Here is a 27041-nt window from a genome sequence, read left to right on the forward strand (position 1 = left end):
TCAAAAAATCAAATTTGTCTTTTAGTTCCCATCACCATCCATGCCTTTTCTTTACCTTTTCCTTCTTTGAACTACATCTTAACTATATTTAGTCACTATCAATGGCTGGTAGTGCCTTTATATCTGCAATCAACTCTCAAATAGTGATGTCTGTATCAATGTTAGGCCATGTGATAACTCTGATTATGTCCAACTCTTCTAGGCATTTGATACATTTAGCACCGGTAATAGCTTTAACCTCATAAACTACTTTAGACATCTCTTCTTCTAACTTATAAAGTATGTCTATCATATCATAGAAAATAGTGGCACTTGCTTCATTGTTACAAAAAGACAAAAACCTGGGATGATCAAGGCTATTATCAAATGATGATGACCATTCAATCCAATCCTTTATTTTTCCTTCACTATCTAAGATTATAGGGACAAAATTTGGTGTCCCAATAGAAATTACTTTCATTTTACTTTTTACTAGTTGCATCTTTCCCCCAAAGAAACTATTTAGATCTCTTACCTTATGAATTTCTTTTCTCGTACTCACAATGGTTGCCTTTGGTAGGTCCTTCTTCTAGGGAAGTATAGTGATTATGCTATAAAAAAAATTGAATGTAAGGGCCCCATGTGTTAAATAATGGAGATAACAAAGCAATTGCCTCTGCACATTTGCATTCCACTCATTCTAAGGCAATATAACTACCATGCACATTTTGTGAGACTGTCTTCAATGTATTGATCTTATGGACTAATAAATTCTTCAAAGCTTTGATCTCCACATCTAGGGAAGTATAGTGATTATGCTGTCAAAAAATTGAATGTAAGGGCCCCAGTGCTAAATAACGAAGATAACAAAGCAATTGCATCTACACATTTGTATTCCACTCCTTCTAAGGCAATATAACTACCATGCACATTTTATGAGACTATCTTCTATGTATTGATCTTATGAACTAATAAAATCTTCAAAGCACTGATCTCTGCATCCTTACTGGCTTCTAATTTTTATTCATCAATGTCCATAGCCTAGCCTGATGTTTCCCCTATCTCAAATATCTTGCCCTCTATCAACACTTCTTTGTCATGAACCTCTGTAATAGTTCTAACATTTTTCTTTAGTGAATCCACCTCCATTTCTAGTTTGATGGCATTTTTTTGTAAGACATAAGTCTTCTTCATTTTCTCTTTGTAACTCCTTCTTGTCCCAATAAAGTTTTCATAGGTAATTTTAAGTTGAGCTTGAAGGTGTCCATCTTATGCTTACCCATTAATGGTACTAAAGTATGCATTCCCAAAATCTAGTTATTGGATGTAGATTGTACATACCAAAATATAACATTTCCCCTAGTGGACTCCTTTATTTCCATGAGAGTAGGCTTATTATCCTTTGGAGCTAAAATCCATATAGCCATTTTCTGGGCATCCACATTAAACCCTGATCCCATTATCTCCCTATATTGGTTTTCATCTTCAAAAGAAACTAATTTCTCTTGTCTTCTTATTTGATCAAGTAAAAATGAAGAACTCAGATCCCATCCTAGGAAGATTATAATTCCACTACTCCTAACTAGATCTCTAGCCTCTTCAATAGTGAGGGTTTCACTAGCAAGGTCATACTCCTACAACTTTTGTATCAACCCAACAACCTTTTCATCTGAATCTCCAGGCTTCATTTGCAATTTCAATTCATTTCTCTTTATTTTAAAAGGAATCTTTTGAATTTATTTGACTTAATAAAAATGTCACCATCCATAAACTCTTTAACCTCAATGATTCTATCATTAATCATTTGTGTCTCTAATTGCAATTTCTTTTTTTTTGCTCATTCTCAGATGCCTAAGACATTGGGAATCTTCTTCTAACCTCATCAAAGTACTTACTTCCCCTTGGAAAAATCAAAAGAGCCTTTTGCTAAGCCTTGTCTAGTATTTCTACCATCTTTTGCTTCTTACGCCTTTATTCTACCCATGCAAAACTCTTGGGAACATCTTGAACATCTTGCTCAGGTTGGTTGTCTTTAGATTGATCCTCTTCATCAGATACCTCCATTGTATCTTCATCATCGGCATAATCTGGATAAATCTTCTTCCTGATTGCTTCAGGGACTTGAGCTACCAACTCAACAAAATTGTCAACACACTTATCCAGTTTGACCCAATATTCCTCATTACAATAAATTCCTTTAAAAGATGGGTCTGCCTTTCCAATTTCTTGCTCATAGCTAACAATATCTCTAATTTTTATCATTATTTCCCTATAAACATCCTCACTCAACACATCAACAATAATATCCTCTTCCCACATAGGCTTTATAGGGGGGAGATTATATCCTCTCATGCTTTTTAAAAGAATGCCTTACTACATTATAGGGGTTATAGGTTCTAGCTGGCCCAATTAGCATCTTATAATTTTGTAGAAAAGAATTGGTTTGTTCAATAACATTCATGTCAACCTCAAAATCCCCCACTTTAGTACATCTACACAAAAATGTCTCCTTCTTGACATCCTTTCCCAAATACTCCCTATTCAAGTAAATTAGCTACCAGAAAATATCTACCAATCCTAACCTCTCAAGAACAAACTTGGGAAAAATGTAGGGTGGTTGAGGACACCCAAAGATTCTTATAATAGTATACTCTTCAAACAAGAAAACACTACCCCAATCATGAGTCAATTATTTTCCAACATCTAAACACCATTTAGGTCTAACAATCTTCCTAACATTTCTAGGAACTCTTTCAATTATACAACTTAACATTTTCAAAACTGGATAAACAAAGTCATTATAGAAAGAGATAACATTTGAATATGGATAATACAATTGCAATACCCGTGTCCATCTTTGCACTAGCAGCCTCTCTCCCCATTATTGTGTTGACTCAAAAATTATTTGATCAAATATATCAACATTCTTTGACATAATAAGGTGCATGAGCATGGAGTAATGAGAGAACTTAAAATCCTTCAATTCTCCTTATTGGGTAGTAGAAATTTCTTTGTGAATACTCTCACTGATGTATTCTACAAAATCATAACCTATGTAGTGATTTGGGTCTTGAATATTTAAAGCCATGACATAATATGCCCTCGAAGAATTCATGGTTCCATTTGTACCTAGGACTTTGTCAATACCAAACACAATATTATGAAAATACCTTTGAAAGAAATCCAAGGGCATGAATTCATCGATATCTCTCTTCTTTGGAATTTCTTCCTACCTCCTTCACCTTGGGAATGTGTTGGATCATGTTTTTACCCATATAAAAACTCTTATGTCTCTTAAAATTCTCATTCAAATCTTTAATATCAATGGGAAATGACATAGGTCCACCCAAATCAAATACTTCTATGAATGTATCTTTATCCAATGCTAGAAAAAAACTTCTGTCCCTCCTATGAAATGACTTATTTATAGGACTATAACATTTGATTAATGCCTTGATCAAATCCAAGTTCATAGATACCTCTGGCATTATAAATTTTCCCAAATTTCTTATCCAAGGGTTACAAATTGGAGCTTCTTTTACTCTATTCTTATAGAAAAACCAAAACAATTCATACTCATTTCTATTAGAGAAAATTGCATCTCTACACATTGCATATGGATCTTTGAAAGTGAGGTCATTTGCATTCTGAGCATTTGTGGACCCAAACAAGATGTGCATCAATTCTTCCACAAATGTGCTAGGAACCCTCAGGGAAGTGTCTAGTACTTCAATTACTACCTGTGCAATCAATTCTCCTTCTCTTTGGGCCATTTCCACAAATATTTTCATTGATTTTGTATGCTATATTTGGCAAAAACCACTCAGAAATCACTTTTGCACTTGAAATCACTCAGAAATCCAAATAATTTGAGAAAATGGTAATAACAACCTCTTCCTTTCTAGGTTTTATCAACTTCTATGATGAGAGCATAGCTTTAATTAGCATTTAAGGGTGGCACACTTGAAAACCTATCAATCTTCATAAAATAGATTAAATCTATGCTTTTTCCAATTTTTTGTACATCTAGCTTAAATTTTGCCATTGAAAAAGCAATTTTATGCTTTGAAACTTATAAGTGCGACCACTACGAACAAGACCATTTTTCCATTTCACACCAAAAATTTCTCTATTACAATAAGACCTGCAATATTACGAATCCTTAGCTTCTTATTCAATGAAAACTTCATAGCTTTATTTAATCACACCTTTATGACCATTGCGACCTTCAGACAAACCCTTAACTTTTAACATTTTGCATACTCGCCATGACTGAGCCCTTAGAATACTTTATGCTTATGACCTTGTGATACTTCAAATTGCATTTTATTACTCCTTCATAACTCTAAGATTAAGTATCCATCTTAACTATGCGATGGTGCACTTAACTAGCTTAACATTCCTCTTACCTCATAGCTTTGCAGCTTAGAAAACTGACATTCAAATAAACCCTGTGATGATGTGCTAAAAAATTGTATTGACTATTTTCCTTTATTTGTACACTCACAACCAAAAATTTATTAAGCTGAAATAAGCATGCAGACATGCGCTCTCCTTTTCTTTACATAGTTCTAATTTAGCATATTTGAAACATTAATGAAATATAAGGGTAGAACTATTTCAAGAAAACAAAATTACATTCCAAGAAATTCAAAATGATCAAACAAAAGAATTTTCCTAGGGTTTTCTCAAGGGATAATTTTTTTTAAAACCCTAGGTTATTCTTCAATAATTCTTTTTGATTTTTTCAAGAGTTTTACACAAATTGGGTGAGCGAAAAATTAGGCCATCAAGGGATACGTAAAAAACTTTTTTTTTTCCTTTTATATCACTAAGTCTTTTAATCCTTCACATCTAATGAAAGGTTTCAAGTTGCATCAATGCAAAACCTCTCTCCATCACCCTATCAAAACTGTTAGGGACTTAACAGTCAAATAAGTTATGAAAGTGTGACATAGTCATTTTACTATTAGCATGGCTTCATAGCTATTTGTGCTAATATGCAGTTTTGGGTCACAAGGGTGCAAAAATAGTCAACTACATGATCACAGGGAAATTATGTCAATAAGGATTTGAAGTCACAAAGTTGTGATGAAGGATATAAGTCAAATTTTATAGCCTTTGCATCCTCGCTTACAGTCAAGGTTAACCCAAAGTTATGGTTACAATGGTGCAATTCCCTTTATTCGCTCATTCACAAGGCTAAAGAAGTGGTTACTTTTTTAGGCTATGATAGGGTGATCAATAGTTGAGGTTGGTATTCACAACTTCGTAGGTAGAAAAATAATTAAGGTTTCCTAAGTTGTGAAGCTGCAAAAAGTTTTATGAAGTCAAGGTCAGATAACCATCATGGTGTGGCATGGAGTTAACACTAAATCCTAGTTTAGGCTGCAAAATGGTGACTTCCATTTGTTGCACTCTCATAGGGTTAAAGCATGAGTTTAAGTTGTGAAGTTTTGAACAAAGAGATGATGAAGTAGTTAAAGTATAAGTGCAACATCACATGATACCAAGGTACCTTGTGTCTAGTAGTTCCAATGGAGTGACAAAGGCAAGGATGACTACATTGTAGCATCACACAGTTAAACAATAGTTAGGTCCCAACCATTGTGAGAGTGTGAAGCAATCCATTATGATGTTCACAAGGTCACCAGAGTTAGTGGGATAAGGTAATTTCAAGCTAGGAACCAGTGATAAGTCATGAAATAAGGTAGTCACAGTTTCATAAGGCCAAATAGTTAATGAGGAAAATGAGTTATAAAACCATGATCAGGTGTAGTTAGAGGTCAATATAGCCATTGAAAGCTGTGTGAGGTGGTAGAGTGCTTAAAAGGTATAGGGCCATGTGGCAAGTTTGATGGTCAATTCTAGTTGATTTGATGATATAGCTGGGTTGGTGTATCAAGAAGACAAAATCAAACAACTATTTGATGGTGAACAAGTTTTTTTGATCATCTGAAACCACTTTTTGATGTTCTTCTTGCCTAGTATATGTATTTTTTTATCCTTCCATTTCCTAGTTTATCCATCCACTCAAATATAGTAGTTATGGTTCCCATTTCTAGCTCTTCAAATCTAGATTTTCTCGTAAAGATTATGGATATGTACCTCGATCAAATCCTCCTAGGATTGGTAGTGATTGTTCTCTATGACTTGAAGGTAGTAGTTGAGTTTTGGCTTTCATTAGAAGTTTTCTCAATTATGCTTGAGCTATAAAAACAACTTTTGTAACCTTTCCAAGGGTCGGTCTTTTCTCCAATTTTATAGCAGTTCTAGTACGTGCTCTACTACTGTAATTTCCTTTTTCCTTTAAATGAATATACTTCTCTACTATACCTCTTTCTTCATTAATATGTTGTGCAATATCTTCTTTCCTTATTGTTGAGATTTCTTTTTGTAGGATGCTTAACAATATGAATCCTTTCAAACTCCTCTCTTGAAAAGTTGATCTGGGACCAACTTCAAGGGTCTAGGTGATCTTGCAACCTGCTGTAATCTTCTTAGTTGTAGGTATATGTATTTGTTCACAAAGAGAACTTTGTTGGTTCATACCAATTTAGGATAAGATGATCAATTTTCTTGCTATTTCAAAATTAACCACAAAAAGAGATATGTTTTTCATATTTTCTAGTTTTTAATGAATATAATCTAACAATGCAACTATATGAATTCCTAATTTAACCAAGGGTTAGAAAAGAAAATAAAAAAGATAAGGTAATGAGAGATAAAAGTAAATAACATGAAAGCGAAATTCCTAATGGACATAAACCATGGTAACAACACATTTGTGAGTTAAATTGTTGAAAAGATCGAGTAGGAAACCAATGAAAATAGGAACAACACTTCCTCAAATCTATTGATGCAGTCATTGATGGGAATTTAGTAAAACTGAAACAATGTTTCACTTCTTATCAAATCACAAGGCCATGAAAAGTGCACTCATGCAAGATGAGAAGCTATGTAGGAGCAAAAAAGTGATCTCTTCTCCCAACTTTGTATGTTAGTGGAATTCCTCAACATGCGAAAAACATCAAAACTAAAATATCTCACAATCAAATCAACATAAAAAAACTATTGGCTCCATTGTTATCATGAACAAGAATCACAAAAATAACACACTCTAGCAAGAATAACTACACTCAGAATGAGAGCACCAAAAGCATATATTATTACATCAAAATAATAACCTAAAATATATATTACATTCCTAAATTTATAAGAAATAATCCCCTCAATTTTTTTTGAGAGTGAGAGATCTCTTTATGCAAACATATGCTTCTAGACTAATAAAACAAATCTATTTATGTACAAACTGACTCTCTAAATGGTGTTAGTTAGGAATCCACCCTTGTTTATATCAATTAATGGGTGCATGAGCCTTTACATGTCTTAAAAAAAAGAAATAAATATTAGATAAGAAGAAGGAAGCTGTAAGAGGATCTGGGAGTCACTAAAAGCTCTAAAAATGGAAACATGGCCTTCATTAAATGTTTTTAGGAGTTAAACTACTATCAGAATAAATTTCTGATGCATGGAAAGCTCTATATTTGGAATTGGCAATTAACTATTGGTGAACCTCTAACTTCTTCAAAATTTTTGGTGCACCTTTGAAATAGCGCACCCCTGAAGTAGTGCACCTATGCAACAGGTTCAAAAAATTCAAAATTTTCCCAAGTGTCAAAATTGAATTTCTAGCTTCTTGATTTTCTTCCCCTTTATACCAGCGTAATGTTTGGATGTTTACTCTTGAATTTATTATTAATCTCCATCACTTGGGAAAATTTCAATAAATCTAATGCCTCATATTTATGCCTAATTGTTTGTCGATAGTTACCGATGTCCATTTGAGTTTCCACAAAATTGTCAAGTCTACCATTAAGTCTCAATAATACCTCTTCAGTCTTCAATGCTTGCCTAATACCTTCATCAGATGAAGCATCCTTGAAATTTCTTAAGAGTTTTTCGACTACTACTTGTAATGACTTCAGTTTCATCTTTGACTATCTTCAAAAATCTCAAGGAAAATAGCATCATAGTACCTATCTACATCCAAAATTTTCTCTTGAGACTAGCCCTTCAACTTTCAAATATCTTCATGAAGTCCTTCCATGACCTCATCTTCAAGAGCTATCTTCTCAATCCAATCCTCAAGTTTATCAATCTCATCTATTTATACTCTTCCGTGAGTGTATGATATCTTTGACCTTTTATTGTTTAGAGTGCTTGAAGGTCTTTTCCCTAGGTATGTACATCATCCATAAGCCCAAACTCTTGATTTACTATAGATACTAGTTTCTCTGCATTAGAATGAACATTATGCAATAGGTTCAAATTGGCCTACATTATCTCTACACCTTTCTACTCAAAATTGTTATGCCATTGCTGACATGCTCCCAAAAATGAATCAACTTCGACAATCCCCATACCTCTCCTTTCTAGTATCACAGTAAGAGTAACCTCTAGGTGGTCTTAATCCAATGGACCTATAATTTCATGTAGATATCATCTTAATAGCTCAGTTTCTTTGTGCAACTTTATTAATCAATTCTCATTATCATCAAAATGCCTGAACACTTCTCTGATGCCCATAGTGATCATTACTTTAGCTACATATACTATGGGCTTTCCTAATAGGACTTCTATAATCTAATTGTTCTTAGGAGTCAAATCTTCAGTTTTAGCATATGGAGGAGGAATGGCTATGTAAGCAAGCAGGTCTTGATTTCTTTTATTCATTATGAAGGTCAATTTTTGTGCATCACCCATAGGTGGCTCAGGCCTCTTGGTGGCTTCTAATAGCACATCCATACTCTCCTCTTCATTGAGGTTCAATTGTCACTTTTTTCAAACCACAACTTCCCTTTGCAAGTAGGCTGGTACAATGCCCATAGGAGACACATATTTGGTTGAAAAGGAGGACTACCCTACAAGCCCTTTTTTCTTATCCCTCCTTTTTGGAGTCTTCCCCTTCTATGAGAGATCTAATTTTTGTGTCCTTGCATCTATTGCATCAAAATTCCTAGCCTCTATATCTTGAGAAGTTTGTTGAGGTTCTTCATGTATCTATCCTTCCTTAGATACTTCATTAGCTAGTCTTTGATTAGGCTCTTCTTCATGTACCACTCTCTCTTCTTTAGTGATAGGAGGGAGGGGAGTGGTTGATCCTTTGTCCAAAAATGAAAAATATTGCAATGGTGGTGGTGAGGTAACCAAAGATCCTTGTGGTAGAGGCACCATTTGATTCTGATCCTCTCCCAAAGGTTGGTTCATGGGTGTACCTCATATCTTATCAACCACCATTTCAGTCACTACTGACATAAATTTGAAATTAAACATCTTGAAAATATTTGATCCCTTCCTCTCTTCTTCATCCATTCACTACTACTACTCATCCTCTCAAGTTGTAACCTTAATAGATTGCCTGAGAAAAGAAGGCGGTGTGATGGTGGGGCTTCTCCTTCTCTCTTCTTGAGTGGCCCTTGCGAAGTGTATCCTTTGACTAAATGGGAGATTATAATCTTTATTTTTGTCATCATCTTCACCTCAAGGGATAGTTTCCTAGACTAGAGGAAAAGGTATAACCCTTCTTTCTATCTTCTACCTTCTAGTCCTTTTCATTGTAGGTCTAAATTTAGCTTTCTTAGCACTAAGGGAGAGGCTTCTTCCTTTGAAGGAGGTGGTGACACCTCTTGTAATTCATGTTATGGCACTTGTTCCTATTCCTATTCTGGTGGAGGCACTTATGGAATATCCTGAACTGGAGCTACTCCTTCATTTTGAGGCTCTTGGTTCTTAGGTGCTTGAGCTACCTCTTGGGCTTGAGTCACCTCTTGTTATTGAGTTTCTTCAACTTTCTTTGGAGAATATCTTTTCCTCTTATTGTTCCCTTGGTCAACTTTGAAGTATCCAACATCTTTGTCATGCTTATATACCACTTTTGGCTTGAATAGAGATTGCACAGGGAAAGTTGGTACTATTACTTTTGCACCTTTACCTTAACTAGGTGTGCTATAGCTTGGAAGGTGGTTGTTTGAGGAACTAGGTCCAACTTAAAGAGCTTCTTGATCTAGTCCTTTGTCAATTTGATTATATGTCTCACCCTATGATTGATATCTGCATTCTCTTCCCTATCAACCTCTACATTCATAATTGGTCTATCAAATATCTTGTCATGATTGTACAAGGTATCTAAGACCTCTTGTGTGTCTTACTAAAAAACCTTAAGTGGGATCTTTATATTCAAGGTGTTACCTGCCAAATATAGAGTCATCGTACAATAATCCCTAGTTCAGATATCATAGTCATCTATCACATTCATCCACCGATCCTCTTCTGCATCTTCATGAACAAATTGTTTTCCTACCAAAATTTGAACTCTGCCAATATTATCAAAAAATGGATGAGGAGAGTTGTAATATTCCAAAGGATATTGATCCCATTCTACATGAAAGGTCATGATATCCTATTTACACTCAACTTCAAATGGACCTATAGTGATAAGCCATAACTTGATCTTCTTATGCTATTTCCTCACTATGCCATATGCAGATGAGTTGTCTTACAATCTCTAGTAAAATGAGCCTATCCGATGGATATCTTGGGAGTTTCTTTGGATTCACAATTGTACCTATTACCCTTAGGTAGGTGAATGTCTTGAACTAGATTTAATAGGCACCCATCTCTACTATCCTTGCTATTGCCTCTACTGACATCCTCTTTTCATAATCACCCTCAATCAACCAGATTATTGCAAAAATGAAAACATCATTGACTATTCTATATTCTTTGGTCTAATCCAAGAGCTTGTTCTTTACTGTTTGGGGATATACCACATAAGGCCAAGCATTAGAATCTTGCATGCTTTCCTTTTTATACAAACCTAGATAGTCAATTGTCCTTGCCACTAGTAAATATACCAAGTATGATGTCATGTAAAACTTGGGATCAACTTTGACTCCTACCAACTACTCATCTAAATTTTCACATAGTATTGTCTCCCAATCAAGATGTTCTAATGGTCTCAATGAAATGTACCATCCAAATATTTAGGTTCCCAGCTACTAATAAACCCATAACGTTGCTTAGAAGCACAATGGAGTATTTGATATCATCCTTCATGTATCCTCTAGTCATATCTACCTTGCCTGATCTTCATCCCACCAGTGTTCTATCAATTAAGAATGATGATTGTATGATCTCTTTAGCTTCCTTTTCATGTTCCCTATACCATCTTTTGATTTGAAGATAAGTAATTTTCATGTATTGATATGTTCTCAAAAGATGGAAGACTTTCTCAATGTTCCTTGGTCTTAAGTCTAGGACTATCTCCCCTATTATACTCTTCACACCTCTTTCTTTTGACACATAATTTTCTACCAAGGCCATAACTAGCTCTAAAGATTGCACTAATGTGGGATGTGAGGCTACATTAACCAAGCCTAATCTTAAAAGTTCTAAGACCATTAGGGACCTCTTCTTAGGCTTGTTGCAAAGTACCAGGAATGTGTTGCAATCTATATGTCCCAACTCAGTATCTCTAACTTCTGAATGTGCATCCTAAAGGCATGATTTCTTTGGTGCACCTTGAAACTTGAAAAAAACTAGTTTTCAAGCCATCTTCTTTGCAAGTGAGGACAAGGAGGAAGCCATTTTATTTGTACAAAACATAAATACATTAGTTTGGAGAGGTGAAAATTAAACCCTAACAAAACCCTAATTTCTAAAAAAATAGACCCAAAACTCCAAAACACTCACAAAGCTAGTAAAATCCCTTATTTAGCTCTATTTATATAGTTTAGCACACATGTGCACCTTCATAGGTGTGCTAGGTGCACTTAATGACTCAAGAATAGTCATTTGCATGTAATTGTGTACCTGCATAGGTGCGTACCTAGATAGGGTGCACACATGTGCATGTGTGCTACATCACACATTTCATGTGCAATGGGAACTTAGATGGCTTTGCAAGGTTAAGAGTGTGCACCTGTGCACCTTAATGGGGTGCACATGTGTGCACCCTTACTTGTGTTTTGGTTAAAGGGTTAGAAATGGTGTACATACACACACCAATACTTAGGTTCTTTAGTTGGGTCTTGATGCAAGGTGCACACTTGTGCACCTTGAATAGGTGCATAGGTATAGAACTTTCCCTTAGGAGATGTTAGTGTTTTATGTTTTTAAGAGATATAAATAAAAGTGTACACCTATGCAACTAGGATAGGTGCACAAGTGTGCACCTTTCTTTGATGAATTTAGTGCTTTGTGTGTAAGAGAGGAGTATTAGCACACCTCTAATGGTGTAGATGTGTGCTCTGGGAGATTGAAGGAGAATAATGAAAGAGAGGAGGGGTAGTCTTGGATATTTATAGACCCAAGACCATGCACACTTCTACCTCTAGCGCACTTGCACAACTATGATAGGTGTTCATGTGCGCTAAGTGCACTAGTGTGCACCTTGACCTCCTAAACACCTTACTGGTCCAATTTCTCAAATATGACAACTAGAATTTTTAGGTAGGGTACCACCCAAGATCTAGACTCTAGGTAGAGTCCCAAAAATGACTTAGGCCCTGAGCTAGGGGTTTAGGACAAAAAAAAATACTAGGGGGTCCCCATTTCTAAGAGAAATAGGGTGTACATTATGAAACCAAAACACTTATGTTGATGTATTTCCTCCACTCTTCAAATGTATGATTATGTCTAGTTGGCCTTGAATGATATAAAGTGGAGTTCTTTCCTTATAGAATTCTTTTGGTTTGTAATCTACATATGGTTGCCAAGTTAAGAAAATATTGAAGCTGTGTATTTTGAGATTATATTGATGAACTGTGCTCTTTTAGGTAGAGACAAGATTGAACATACTAGTTCGGTGTATCACCTCTTTAGATTAGATTAGGTAGTTTGATTTTCATGCATTTCCTCCTCCCTTTTCCTCTTAAGAAGTAGCTAGGTGCACCCTAATAATAAGGAAGCCAACCTTCTCTGGAGACTCGATCTCATTGTTCAAATCCCACAACTTGGAGATTGTTTCCATGTTTCACAAGGTTTCCTTTAGGTCAAACTTCAAGAAAGGGTGCAAAATTTTTGACAACAATTATAGAAATATCTCTTTTATCTCATCAAGAATGACTCATCTATGGATCTGGTAATTCCAATCTCCATGACTTTTTGCTTCTCTCTTTTGTGATGGGTGTTTGCATGTAGGTGATACTTGGGAGCTATGGGGTTGATCGTCCATCAACTTCAACAATTCCCATTGACCATACATAAAAAACATATATATCCTTATGTATTTTGGACCTATAATGTCTTAAAAGAGTCTTTATGTAACCATGGTAAAATTCAACTCCTAAAATAAATAGTATTAAAAAACACATAACATTAGACAATAAAATGACCTCATCATTCCTCTCGATTTAACTCCTTGTTGGTTCTTCAACAATTAAAAAGTTCCTAATCATGGAATTCATCCTAAAATATATCATATAACTTTGACCAACTACCTCCTTGGCATGACTCCACTTGTAACACTTACTTTCCTTGAGTTTCTCCTAGTGATCAACCTGTGCTTCCATATCATGAAAATTGGCAACATTGGTCATACTATGTAGTGACCATAATAGGAGTCATGGCTGTAATTTTATTGGAAACCAATGTTGTTGTTTGGATTTTCCCAACATAACATACCATGGAGCTTTGTGGGATGCTACAATGTGGTTATGGGTTAAATGAGGTTCTTCTCTCTTTAAGCTATACACAAAAACTACCCCATCTCTTCATTATTGAATTCAACATTAATTGTCCCTCATTGATAACCATATATCTATATTATCAATAAGCTACCTCTCTTAGTAGCTCAATTAAAACCCTTTTTTCCCTTGTAGAAAGTTTAAATCAATCACAGTACACCTTTCTAGAGTCACTACATCATTCTCTAAGAGAAATAATGCTTCTGCTTCATCTTGTATGTAGGGGATTTTTTCTATTTCTCTATTGATATCATTTTGGATCCATGGCATATAGACCCTCAATTTAATATCTCACATATAGTAGTCAATTCCAAGTAGTATCTCAGGGGACAAAGTAAATGTGAAGATACAATTCACATAGCAAATTTTAATTAGGAAGTGGAGAAGTTTGGAATACATTATGAAATTCATGAGGGGTTTCAAGAGATAGATTGATTCCCTCCACTATCCTTATCAATTTTAAAATGAGAAATTATGCTTTAAGGTACAAGGTATATACCTTGTCTCATGATCAACATTATATTAGCTTAGTGATAATAGAGGCAATTTATGTGATTTTTTGCTTCAAAATTTAAAATTCTTCTTCCCTCTCTCTTAGTTCTTGATATTTTTCATCAATTAAAATTTGGAACCTCCTCTACTTGATCTCTTGTAAGGATTTATGAATTAATACGTCCCTATGAAAACTTAGTTGTGCAACTAGAATGTTGGATAAGTTAGGTGGTAAATCATGAACGTCATCATCAATTGGTAGATTTTCTTGACATGGTTTATCAAATGGTCTTCTTGTCCATACCACTATGGCTCTTTCATTATTTATTTCTCCTAACTACTATACAACTACAACAAGTTGATCCAAACCATACATATCTTATCTTTAACAATATTAATAAAACTTATTTCAACACTGGAGACTTCTTGTTTAGCAATATTATCAGAATTACCTTCAATGAATTCCTCTTGGGTAGGCTCTTCTTCTCTATTCATTTTTTCTTGGAGAAGATCTTGTTCTTCATTCACATAATCATCCATTAGTAATTACTTCCTCCATCACATTCTCAAGATGAGATAAATTTCCTTCTTAAATATTATCTTCGATCAAAACATCCTCCTCATTTTCCATTACATTCTTAGAACCAAACAAGTCTTCTTTTACAACACTATCTACCAAGGAAACATCCCCATGCAGTAATTCAAGTACCTACTCCTATTCATTCTTTTCCATCCTTTCCTTTATAGATTATGAAGATTCAACATTAGTAGTTGGGGTTTTTTTTGAAAGGTTCTTCCTGAGGTGGTTTTTTAATTAACCTTTCACTTTTCCTGATCGGTTTTTTCCATTTTTATTTTGGGAGTAGTTTATTTCTTTGATTTCTTGGTAGAGGTTTTCTCAATAGTAGTGGTCATAGGATTTTTTTTTCTTGGGTAACCTTTTATGAGGAGAGTTAGTGACTTGAGTGGTTTTCTTTTCTATAGGTTTTTCTATAGACACAACTTTTCCTTTCTCTTTCCTTTTGGAAGACTTGGTCTTAATATATATTGAAGCCATTTTGTGTTTATCAACACAAGAAGACTTGTGTTCATCATGATTGGAGGATGGATAAGTAGTCTAGGTTTTATGAGTTTTAGGTACAACATGAGGCTCTTCATTAGGGTTTCCTTCCATTGGTGCATGTTGTATGTTATATAATTAGTGCACAAAATATATAAAATCAAAGCTTAACATCTAACAAAGAAAATCAAATAAGAACAAATATGATAGATTGAAAGAAATCCAAAATAGTAGAATGTAAACCTTGTAATCATCATAGCCTCCTTGATGCCTTTGATGTGGTCTAATGATCATGTATGAATTCTCAATGGTGTTCTCAAGATTGAATATTGGATGCAAATGATGGATTAATGTGTGAAAATATGAGTATAATAATAGTGTTTTAATAGTATTTCACCTTGAAAACAACATAATAAGTTTACTCAAATGATGGATGATTTGTGAAGAATACAAGGGTTCAATATATAGGCCACAAGCAAGGGAAATAGATGGTCTAGATGTAAAACAAGAAGATTGCAAGGGAAGGCCATGATGCAAGGATACCTGATCACATTGATTGTGCTTTATCAAATCCATAACTTCATGACAAGTGTCATAAGGATAGAAATTTTTAGGAGATAAGAATTGTAGAAGATAAATTAAGTGCATGAGGTGTGAAATAAAATTTAGTGTTTAGAGGTGGAAGAGGGAGATGCGAAAAGAGAATGGATTGGGGCTTGATTCAGGACAACTTAAATCATGCCTTGATTTGTGCAAGTGATACAGGGAGGTAATTTAGACATGGATAAGGACGTGATTTGACTTAGTTAAGATGGTGAGAGGACTCAATTAAAGGGGGTGATGTGGATCAATTAAGGTGGTGAATTTATTTAAAAAAAAAAAATGTATGTGGAGCAGTAAATTAAATAAAAGATATATTTAATTGAAAAGATTAATTAGTAGTGCATGAGTTGGGTGAAGGGTAACTTCTAGGTTGAGGGTTAATTTGTGGTTGAGGGATTTAATTAAGTAAATGGAAGGGGGAATTTGGGCTTATTTTTAAATGGATTGTGAATTTTTTTAACTTAATAGAGGAAGGGGGAATTCATTAATAAATTAGACTATTGGTTAATATTTAGTTTATTAATCAAACTATAATTAGAATGAATTAATTGGGAAATAACATAAACTAATTAAATATTAACAATTTATTTAAAAATTCCTTAGAAGATGAGTAAATATGATTATGTATTTATGTGATCATATTTAGGTGTATATATTTTGTCCCTCTTTGATGTAGTGTTTAGAAAACACTATTTCAAAGATATTTCTAAACAATAGATGATGCAAAAAAGATTTTTAAAGGAACAAGATTTCTATAGTTTTGAAAAGAGGGGAAAGAGATTGGACTATGTGATGCCCCCTCAAGAAGGTGGTGGGGAGAGAAATTGAGACCTAATCACATCTCAACAAGTACAAAACATGGTGAGAAAGTGGATGCAAAAAGGCTAAGAAAGGATTAGATATGCAATCAAGATACCAAATTGGATAGGATGGGGAAAAAGGGGTTATCATGGTGGGGAAATAGAGAAAAGGGGATCAAAAGAGATCTTATGTAAGGGCCTAGAAAGGTTGAAAAATACCATTTGCCTTCATTTGATTATTGAGATATATCCATTTGGAGCTCTAGTTTTCCCCAACAAGATGGCTATATAGGGATGTCTAGTACACCATGCACACACATTCTTATTTAGAATTCAATTTTTCATTGTAGATTAATAGTAGTATTAAGAATAGAATTGAATAGAAAATGAAACCAATTAGAATTATTAATATGAGAAATAATTGAATATCTTAAAATGATATAGTTTTCATTTACTCAAAATTCGATATATGTATGTAAGTGTATGTAAGAATTTATTAATTGTTATCAATTTGTATCGTGGATCTCTTGTTATTAGTAAATAGTATATAAATAAGGTTCCAAAATGCAATAAAAATATGATAGAATATTCTATCATATTTTTATCCATAAAATGGAACTAAACTATAAACAATGAATTGAATTTAAAGATATATAAGAAGTGTACAAAATAAAAACAAATATAGAGTATAATAAAAAAATATATAATATATTCAAAAATTTTCTAGATAGTTCAATGTATATGGGTGTGGTGGTTTGAAATGTCCCTTTTCTGATTTTTTATGATATTTCAAGCCTCTAATCAGATCTTTAAGATCAAACAACCGATCTTTCAAAGATCCACCAATTTCTCAATAAACCCCAAATCGGGTATGCCGAAAATAGTGCAAAAAACTTCACAGCTTCACATATTATTAGTAAATCTGAAAGTGGAAATTTTTATAGAAATTTCAGCAGAATAACAGCCTAAAAAATGAAATTTTCAGATCTGTATAAAATTTACACAACAGCTCCCAAACGGAGGATAAAAACAATGCTTATCGGGCTTCCGAAAACAACATAGAATAGCACGAAAACACCACAAAAACACTAATAATCTATCACAGAAGTATAATCATGACCAAATAAATATATTCAACTCTATTTTAAAATATAAAATTCTAAAATACAGCATCAGCCCAAACTGATATGAAATACTCAACCGGAAACACCAAACTCTTACAAAAAACACACCCAAAAAACCACAAGTCTGCACTGTTCAGCACAATGGCAAAATCTGCATGAGCATGAACATGGAATGGCTTCAAAATCCTATCCTTAGACTTCTTGAAAACCTACAAACTCCTGTTCTTGGGTCTCCTTCTCCATAGGTTTGGCAGCCTCTGAAGAATAATAAAGAAATGAGCAAAAATCAAGTTCTGGAATCGGCCCAAAATGCCTCCAAACCCCTTAAAAGAGGGTATAACCTTAACTCATATCCAAGAGGGGTTAATAAAACATATTTTAATAATAATTTTTATTTATTAGTCCATTCGCTTCAAAAGATTATCCCCTTTTGCTAAAACTTCACCTTTTTGGGCCTGCCTGCCTTAGCAAAGATTATTATTTTTAATTATTTGAAAAGGGGACATGAAAAGTCCTCCCCTTCCAAATATTGCTTGTCCTCAAGAAATGGCTTAACAATAAACCAATCAATCCACCTGGATCCCAAATGTAATCATGAACTATACTATTGTCAATTAACACAGGCTCCTGCAATATCCTCTGCAATATAACCAAGAGGAATCCATAATCAAACTGACAATTACTGCTCAACCAAACTCCAAAGTCACAACTTCCATAGTTAGAAACCCATGAGACACAAACTCTTAGAACATCAAAACCCAAGTAAAGTGGACAAATAAAACTACCAACATAGTAAATACCATCAACGCATCCCACTGGCCTATATGAAATGTACAATCCAACTCTGCAACAATGGTGAATGCTCCCGAATGAAACTATACCAAGTATGGAGAATCCACACACTATACAACTCCTATAGTCAACACAACTCTGTAGATCACCAACCACTGTCTCATAACCATAACTCCCATGCACCCTTGATGGTGAAAAGCCATCACAAGATAAACAGCAAGAAATGGAACCCAAACCAAATTTTCCTGCCATCAACTTCTCAACACAAGGATCAAATGCTAACTGATATACATACCCTGCAATATAATGTTGATAAAAAAAACCAACCTCAGTCAACAGCTCGCCATGAACAAGTGATACAACCCATTGTGACTGATCACCAGTTAAGTCAGGAGATGTCATAGCCAAAGGAGTAGAATCAATAACAACACCCATTGAAGCATCACTCCATAACTCCTACTCTAAGTCATGTATTATCAAGCTGTCAATTGTAGAACCTATTTCCATGTCGTGCCCATCACAACTCTCATCCCGAGGCATCAAACTATCCCATAACTGATGATAAGCACTAGGAACCAAAGTACATCTCTGTATCATCATCTCATCAACATGGTCATCAAAGGTGAATTGATGAGCATACCTCACAATGCAATGTTGATAGAATGTGCCAATCTTAGTCAGTGGCTTAGACTGCAATCCAGATGTAACTAACTACAATCGATCACTAACCAAGTTGGAACTGACTACTACCTCTGAAGACATCGCCAAGGGAGTAGTATTACTGGTAGGAACCATGCCAACTGTCAGCTCACCAACATCACACATGGTCTTTGATACAACATCTCTAATTTTCATGCCATTAGTACTAGAGGTCACCACCATGTCAGTCATACCACAACAATCTGCTGTAGCACCCAACTCAACTGAACCTAACTTTAGTGGTGATGAACCTGATATGCCAATGTTAGTATCAAGGATGGATGCATCCCCATCTTTTCTATCTTTGATAATCTCGACCATGGACATCCTCAGATCACCAAACACCATAGCTTGTGACTCTAAAAAATCTGGTAAAGATTGTATTTTCTCTAACTCCATGATCACCTTAGCCAAATGAAACTGTGACGCCTTGAAAGCCAACTATGTACTCTCAAGAATCTCGAAAGTCACCTCAAGCTGATGAGTAAGCTCACTCACCTCATCTTCCTTGGCCAACAATGCATCGTATGCTGTACTGTCCCACTCCATAAGATAATCTCTATCGGCTACCAACTGCATATAATCCTATCTCAAAATCCAAAAAGCCTCCCATAAAAAGTGGAACTCTGTCAAGGAAAGATAACTGCCTCCTTGCTCATCACTAGTAGGAGAACCCCATCCATAAAATGCTAGCAATTGACGAACAACATCAAAATGTTGGCAAGCAATACCAATGTATCGCTCACTAACTCTCAACTAACTAGACACATGATGGCACTAGCTAGACTGTATCCTACAAACCTCCTCTGACACACTATCTAAAGGAGTATCCTCAAGGTTACTGGTCTCTAGAGTATTACTATCCATATCATGCGAATCAACTCCAAAGCTCATATCAACATACGGAGTACCAAAAACTGTAGCACTGCTATCCAACTCCTCTGTACCAAAAGAAACCACCAAGGAAACTAAGTCTTCAAAACTACCCATTGCATCCTCATGGATGTCATCAATGCCAATATGATCCTGAGACTCATCTGTACACACTGCCAAATATGAAAGATCATCAACACATTCCAGCGAAAATGGTCGACTGGATATATGAACAAAGCCCAACACCAGTGTATAAAAAATAATACCAATATTAGATAAGCTCCTAGCACAAGAAAAGACAACACCATGCAATCTACTAATCAAATCCATGATAGCACCCAGACAATCACTACTACCAAAAAGTGTTAAAGATTTCCAGTCAACTGAATCCCAAATGCCAGTATAACAATCTCGAGTCCATATCCATAAACTATAATCAATTGGGAACTCAGGAAAACTCCTCACCTGAGTAATATGACCAATACCAACTAATTCCACATACCTATCTGACATTGTCCTTATATCTTAGATGTGAATGCAAGATGAACTCGCAACATTATCAATGACCACATATGATCTACCGTTTGCAGAAAGCTGAGTATCAGGAGTGCAAGATGAAACTAAACTCAATTCCATGCCATGCTTATCCCCATGTCTCTCCTAGTCTAGTAATACCAATGGAGTATTTACCAAAGAAGCTTGAGTGTCCTCAAGCTCATGAGAAAGCCTGTCAACTTCCTCCTCCTTCCTCCTCAAGGCATCTAAATAGTCTCCAACAAGGCTAAGAAGATGGTCATGATTTGATAGAAGATGTAAATAACTCAACTTCATCATTACCATTCCTTCCTTAATCACTTGTAAGTTAACACAAGAAGACTTTTCCTAAACTCCCTTATGTCTACGCTATAACTGAATCATTTGAATGTGATCCTCTATCATATCTGACATCTTGTGATGATGAGATAATGAAGTCACAATACTATCTTTGTTCACCTTCAGCTGGCTGGACAAATCATGTGAAGTACTACTTGCCTCAACCTCATGTGATGAAGCATCTAACTGTGCCTGTACTCTTTCTTAGCAAAGTCATGAATTCTCAATTTCTTCTCATATCTACCAGGTATCTCACCATCATGCACAAAAACATCCTCATAATCATCATCTAAATCCACTACCTCTTGTGGCAGAGTATAATTTGAGACCTCTGCCTAGCTATAAGCTAGTTTCTCAAACTCCTCATGCAAGTTCTTGGTAATTGTGTCATCTACCCTATGAGAAAATTTTCCAAATAGAAATTCAGTCAACTTATCCACCTTAGCTGGGTTGGACAACATGTCATTCATCATACAGTGGTGCTCAACCAATTGTTCAGACATGTCATGGCTTATTTTTCTAATTTTATCTCAAATGTCTAAATAACCATCCTTTCTACTATTCTAACTTTGATATCAATTGTCCAAGATCGTGTCCTCTGAGACTCTATACTATGCCCGTCCATTCTAGATAAAGTAGAGTGTAACCCCAATAGGTTATAACTTCTTCAAACACCAAGAACTAACATGTAAATAATTAGAAGTAGCATGCAACCATAGAATTTGACATGAAACTGATTAGAAGCAACATGAAACCACCAAATTCACCAAGAACTAACATGAAAATGATTAGAAGTAGCATGCAACCATAAATTTTGACATGCAGCTGATTAGAAGCAACATGCAACCATAAATTATGACATGCAAGATTTGGGTAGTTGTCAAAACTGACATGCAAACTTCTACAAACCCTCAAGCTGGAAAGATCATAGCTCTGATACCACTGAAATGTCCCTTTTCTAAATTTTTATGATATTTCAAGCCTCTAATCAGATCTTTAAGATCAAACAACCAATCTTTCAAAGATCCACCAATTTCTCAATAAACCCCAAATCGGGTATGCCGAAAATAGTGCCAAAAACTTCATAGCTTCACATATTATTCGTAAATCTGAAAGTGAAAATTTTTATAGAAATTTCAGCAGCATAACAGCCTACAAAATGAGATTTTTAGATCAGTATAACATTTACACAACAGCTCCCAAACAGAGGATAAAAATAATGCTTATCGAGCTTCCGAAAACAACATAGAATAGCCTGGAAACACCACAAAAACACTAATAATCTATCACAAAAGTATAATCATGAACATATAAATATATTAAACTCTATTTTAACATCTAAAATTTTGAAATACAACAGCAACCCAAACTGATATGAAATACTCAATCGGAAACACCAAACTCTTCCAAAAAACACACCCAAAAAACCACAAATCTGCACTGTTCAGCACAAAGGAAAAATTTGCATGAGCATGCACATGGAATGGCGTCAAACTCCTATCTTTAGCTTTCTTGAAAACCTAAAAAATACCATTCTTGTGTCTCTTTCTCCACAGGTTTGGCAGCCTCTGAAGAATAACAAAGAAATGTGCAAAAATCAAGTTTTGGAATCAGCCCAAAATGCCTCCAAACCCCTTAAAAGAGGGCATAACCCTAAATCACGTCAAGAGGGGTTAATAAAACATATTTTAATAATAATTTTCATTTATTAGTCCATTAACTTCCAAAGATTATCCCCTTTTGCTGAAACTTCACCTTTTTGGGCCTGCCTGCCTTAGCAAAGATTATTATTTTTAATTATTTGAAAAGGGGACATGATAGGGTCATCATAAAAATATGTAGACCTAAATCATTCTTCATCATTTTTGTTTTGTTTTGTAGCTTTGCATTCCTAGTGATTCAAATTTATATTCCTATAGGCTTGGGTTTGATGGGACAGACGTGTTTGTCATTCTGAAAAAAAGAAGACCATATTGTGGATTTTGGGAATTGGTTTTACTATGTTGGAAAAATATATTCCCATAGGGATTTGATTTGGGAAAGCATTTCTAAGAGGGATTTAGTGTAGGATTACATTCCTACCCATGGGAATGCACTCCAATAGGGAAAAGGGAACTTAGTAGGTAGTCAACATGGAATTTCATAGGCTCTTTGAATTGGGATGGATGGTTGGCCAAATAATAGTATCAGAAACCTACAACAATAGACTACTTATTCAGGATTAGACACCCTAATTGGTTTCTAAATGAATTATTTAGTCTCATTTAATTATCAACTAGGGATTTAAACTTGGAATGGTATTTGCAAAGTCTATGCCTTAAACCTTCTCAATATTAAGACCAACCTATGGAATTTAAATGCTTGAGCTTTAGGAAAACTAAACTAGAACCAGTAAATGAAATTACTCTAACAAAGTGTAAACTCATAGATAGAAGCTACTCTGACCTCCTATGATGTAGGAAAAATTCACCAATTTTGTTATCAATGGCTATAGGAGCAATAGAGTTTTACCTTACCTAGAAATAAACAAGGAAATGAAATATATTCTAATAGAATAGTTCACTCACCAAGTGTGCCCTTTTAGATGAGTGAATATGAAATACAATCAAGATAAGAGATATAAAATTGAACTATGCACTTGATTGAAAAATAGTATCACACTTTGTTGCTATAAAAATTAACTCATTCTATTCTTTCTGACTACTCTCAAAGTTATAACAGTTATTACTTTAAAGGAAACTACAACTACTTCCTAAATCTAAGATCACTCCATTAATGTTGATTCTTGAATACTCATGGAAAAAGCCTGCAAAATAATAAATGTGTATGAAACCTCCATATACATACATACTTACATACATAAATACATACATATTTTCATCATCAATATTAGAGAAAAGGTGCAAAGTTGTAATTACCACTCTTGCAAGTCTTATGGCTACAGGAGGAAAACTACCCAAAACATAGCATAGATGGGGAAAACATTTATCAACATGTATAACTACTTCATTATACCAATTCTATCCATGAATTCAAGAAAATATAGTATCTTTAAACCATCCATATTTCTACTTCATGTCCACACACACACATAACATATACATAAAATCATAAATTTTTATGCTTGAAACCATAAAGTCATGACTATTTGCAAGATAATTGTTTGAAAGTAAGATAAAAAGAACTAAGAAAGATGTCCTTTTGGAGGCCTATAATTCCCCCCAATTGAACTATTGTTGGTCCCCATTAACCATGAAATTCTTGATTCTAGCACAAACTCTCCAATCACTAGCTGTCCTCTTCCCAAGCTCATTGTTAACATAATCAAAGTATCCATAATTTTTGCTGAGCCTTCTCCATTGCCAAAATTTTGTAGACATATCATGGTCCTCTATGTTTTCATTCATTTCTAGTAATGGCTATAGGAGAATCAGAGGTTGAAACCTTAATGGAAGCCAGTATTGGCACATAATCCTTCCCAAATTCATATACCATGGGGTTTTGATAGTGGCAAGAGTAAAATTTTGAGGAGAGTGGGGTTCCCTTATCTTTAGGTCATGTGACATCCATGTCCATCTTTTTCTTGAAGCAACAATTGCTATTTCAACATCACAAGATGAATGCTGCTCCCAATTTGCAAATTCTTACTCTCTTACTAGGTATACTTTATTAGCTCCACTAGGGTTTCCTAGAATAGAAATCCAATCCAAAAATGTTTGCTAAGAATTTTGAACTTTTGGTCTCATAAGAAAAGGAACTATTATTTCATTGTCCTTGTATGACACAACTTGGTGCTCCGTTCTTATCTCATTCTACATCCTAGACATAACTGCCTTCAATTGTACATCTCCTACATAAAGGAATGAGTTCCACTCTATATCATTTGGCATTACCAAGTTATGCAGATATAATTCACATAAAACATTATTGAGAGGCAATGGAATAGTCTAGAATGCATCATAAAATTCAAGAGTAGTTGAAATGAAGGAACTAAACCCTTCTACAATTCTTGTCAATTCTAAATTAACAAGTTGTTCCTTAAGGAATAATGCATACACCAAAGATGGTGATCTGCATGCCATAAGATCAGGAATCAACCTTGTGATTTGTTCAATCCTCCTCTTTAAAATTTCATTTTGGTCTGAGCTTTACTTTAATTGATGGCCTTGCTCATCAATTACATGTTTCAATTTTTTTCTTTCTAACTTCCACTGTGCTCTTTTCCATAATAATTGTTGATATACATTGATCCCTACAGATAGGGATGTAGACAAATTAGGTGGTGGCAATGGTTCTTGGTTGAGAATATCTACCCAATCAAGTGTTGGATGAGGAACTTTAATGGTACTTTATGACATGGAGGGTTCCCCTTCCATAGATTAAGCATTATCCTACAATTTCCTCCTAAATAGACTTAACTGCTATTTTAGACAACATCTCTAATCCATCCTGATTGAGATTTTCTAGCACTTCTTCAATAATTTCTTATCTAAATTCTAGGTATTCCTTAGAAGGAAGATTTTCTTAATTCTTTCAAGTGCATAACATGATTTTCTTCAAACTCCTTAGATGCTTTAAACTCTTTAGAATCCTTATCACTATTAACAAGTACATAGTTAACAATAAGGTCAACTTTTGGTTGTGGGCTTTGGTTGTTAGTGTCACTGTCTATATTTTGTTAAAAATTTCCTTTTGAAGAGGAATCCTTCACAAACTCAGATGACTCTAGGTTAACTATTGGAACAAAAGATTTAGCAACCCTATTACTAGAGTAAAAGCTTGAAGCAAATAAGAAAAGAAAGAGAATATATTTCACAATAAGAAAATGAAATTGCTATGTGAATGATGTGTATTTACAATGAGAGAGACTGAATATAAAGGCCTCAACAAAGCTTTTAGAACAAGCTAGAAAGAGCTAGAAGATAAGGTTGACAACTAATCATATGTCCACAAAAGGTGGAATATCCTCGATCAAGGTGAGAGGATAAGTATGACAAGATAGGAACAAACTCTAGTGTTGTTAACAACTCATCAACTACAACTATTAAATAAATGCATTAACCTAAGTAAATTTAAGTAAAAGAATAAATAATTAATAAATAATTATTTACTCTAACAACCCCCCTTAAGTGAAACTTAGGGGAATGCCTTAAGCTCACAAAAAGTAAGATGAAATGCAGAATGGGTCCTAGCAAGAAGGCCATGTTAGGTACCCATGTATAATGCAAAGAAATGCAACCTCTAAAAATGGGGAATGAGGGAAAACCTCATGGGGAAAACCCTCCCCCAAAAAGAGGTAAGTATAAACATGCTAAGAAAATGAAGGAAGGAAGGCCTCAACAAGACCCCCTAAGGACAACTTCCACTAGAAATGTTTCAAGAGACTCTCTCAAAACCATAAGTACAACTAGCCCCCCCATGAGAGATAGAAAAGATGCCAAAGTTCCCTTAGAATAATGGAGCCCATGGAGAAAGAATTGAACCAATAAAACTCCAATGTAGAGTAAATAAGAGAGCCAAACAAGGGAGCTCCTAAATTAGAGGGAAAAATCGAAGGCCTAGCTAATTCTCAAAGGAGAAAATATGAGGATCTTGAGAGGGAATCCCCAAGGTAGGTGTGATGACACTATCATGAATGTCCACTATAGAATCCGTAACAGGTACACCTATAGGCTTGATGAATAAAGCTAGAGGATTAGGTAGAGAAGAAGAAGAATCCTATGGAGGAGAAAATCCCTCAAAAAGATGTGGTGTGGTAGTCAAAATAGGGATCTTAGGAACAATACAAATGTTTAGGTATGTTGACTACACCACATGATGCTCCTATGAAAGAGAAGAGTCATGCTTCAAAAATGGAGATGGTGGGAAAAAGTGTGAGAAGGTGTAGAGATGGGTGGAAGAATCAACTGTCCCTATAGAAATAAGACCTACTATCACATGATCCTGAATGAAGACTGAATCTGTAGTGAACTCAATTGTCTTCCCCAATCCACTGTGT

This window comes from Cupressus sempervirens, chromosome 1 (assembly GCF_028749045.1).
Source record: "Cupressus sempervirens isolate cs-2001-9-10 chromosome 1, ASM2874904v1, whole genome shotgun sequence".
Classification (NCBI taxonomy): Eukaryota; Viridiplantae; Streptophyta; class Pinopsida; order Cupressales; family Cupressaceae; genus Cupressus; species Cupressus sempervirens.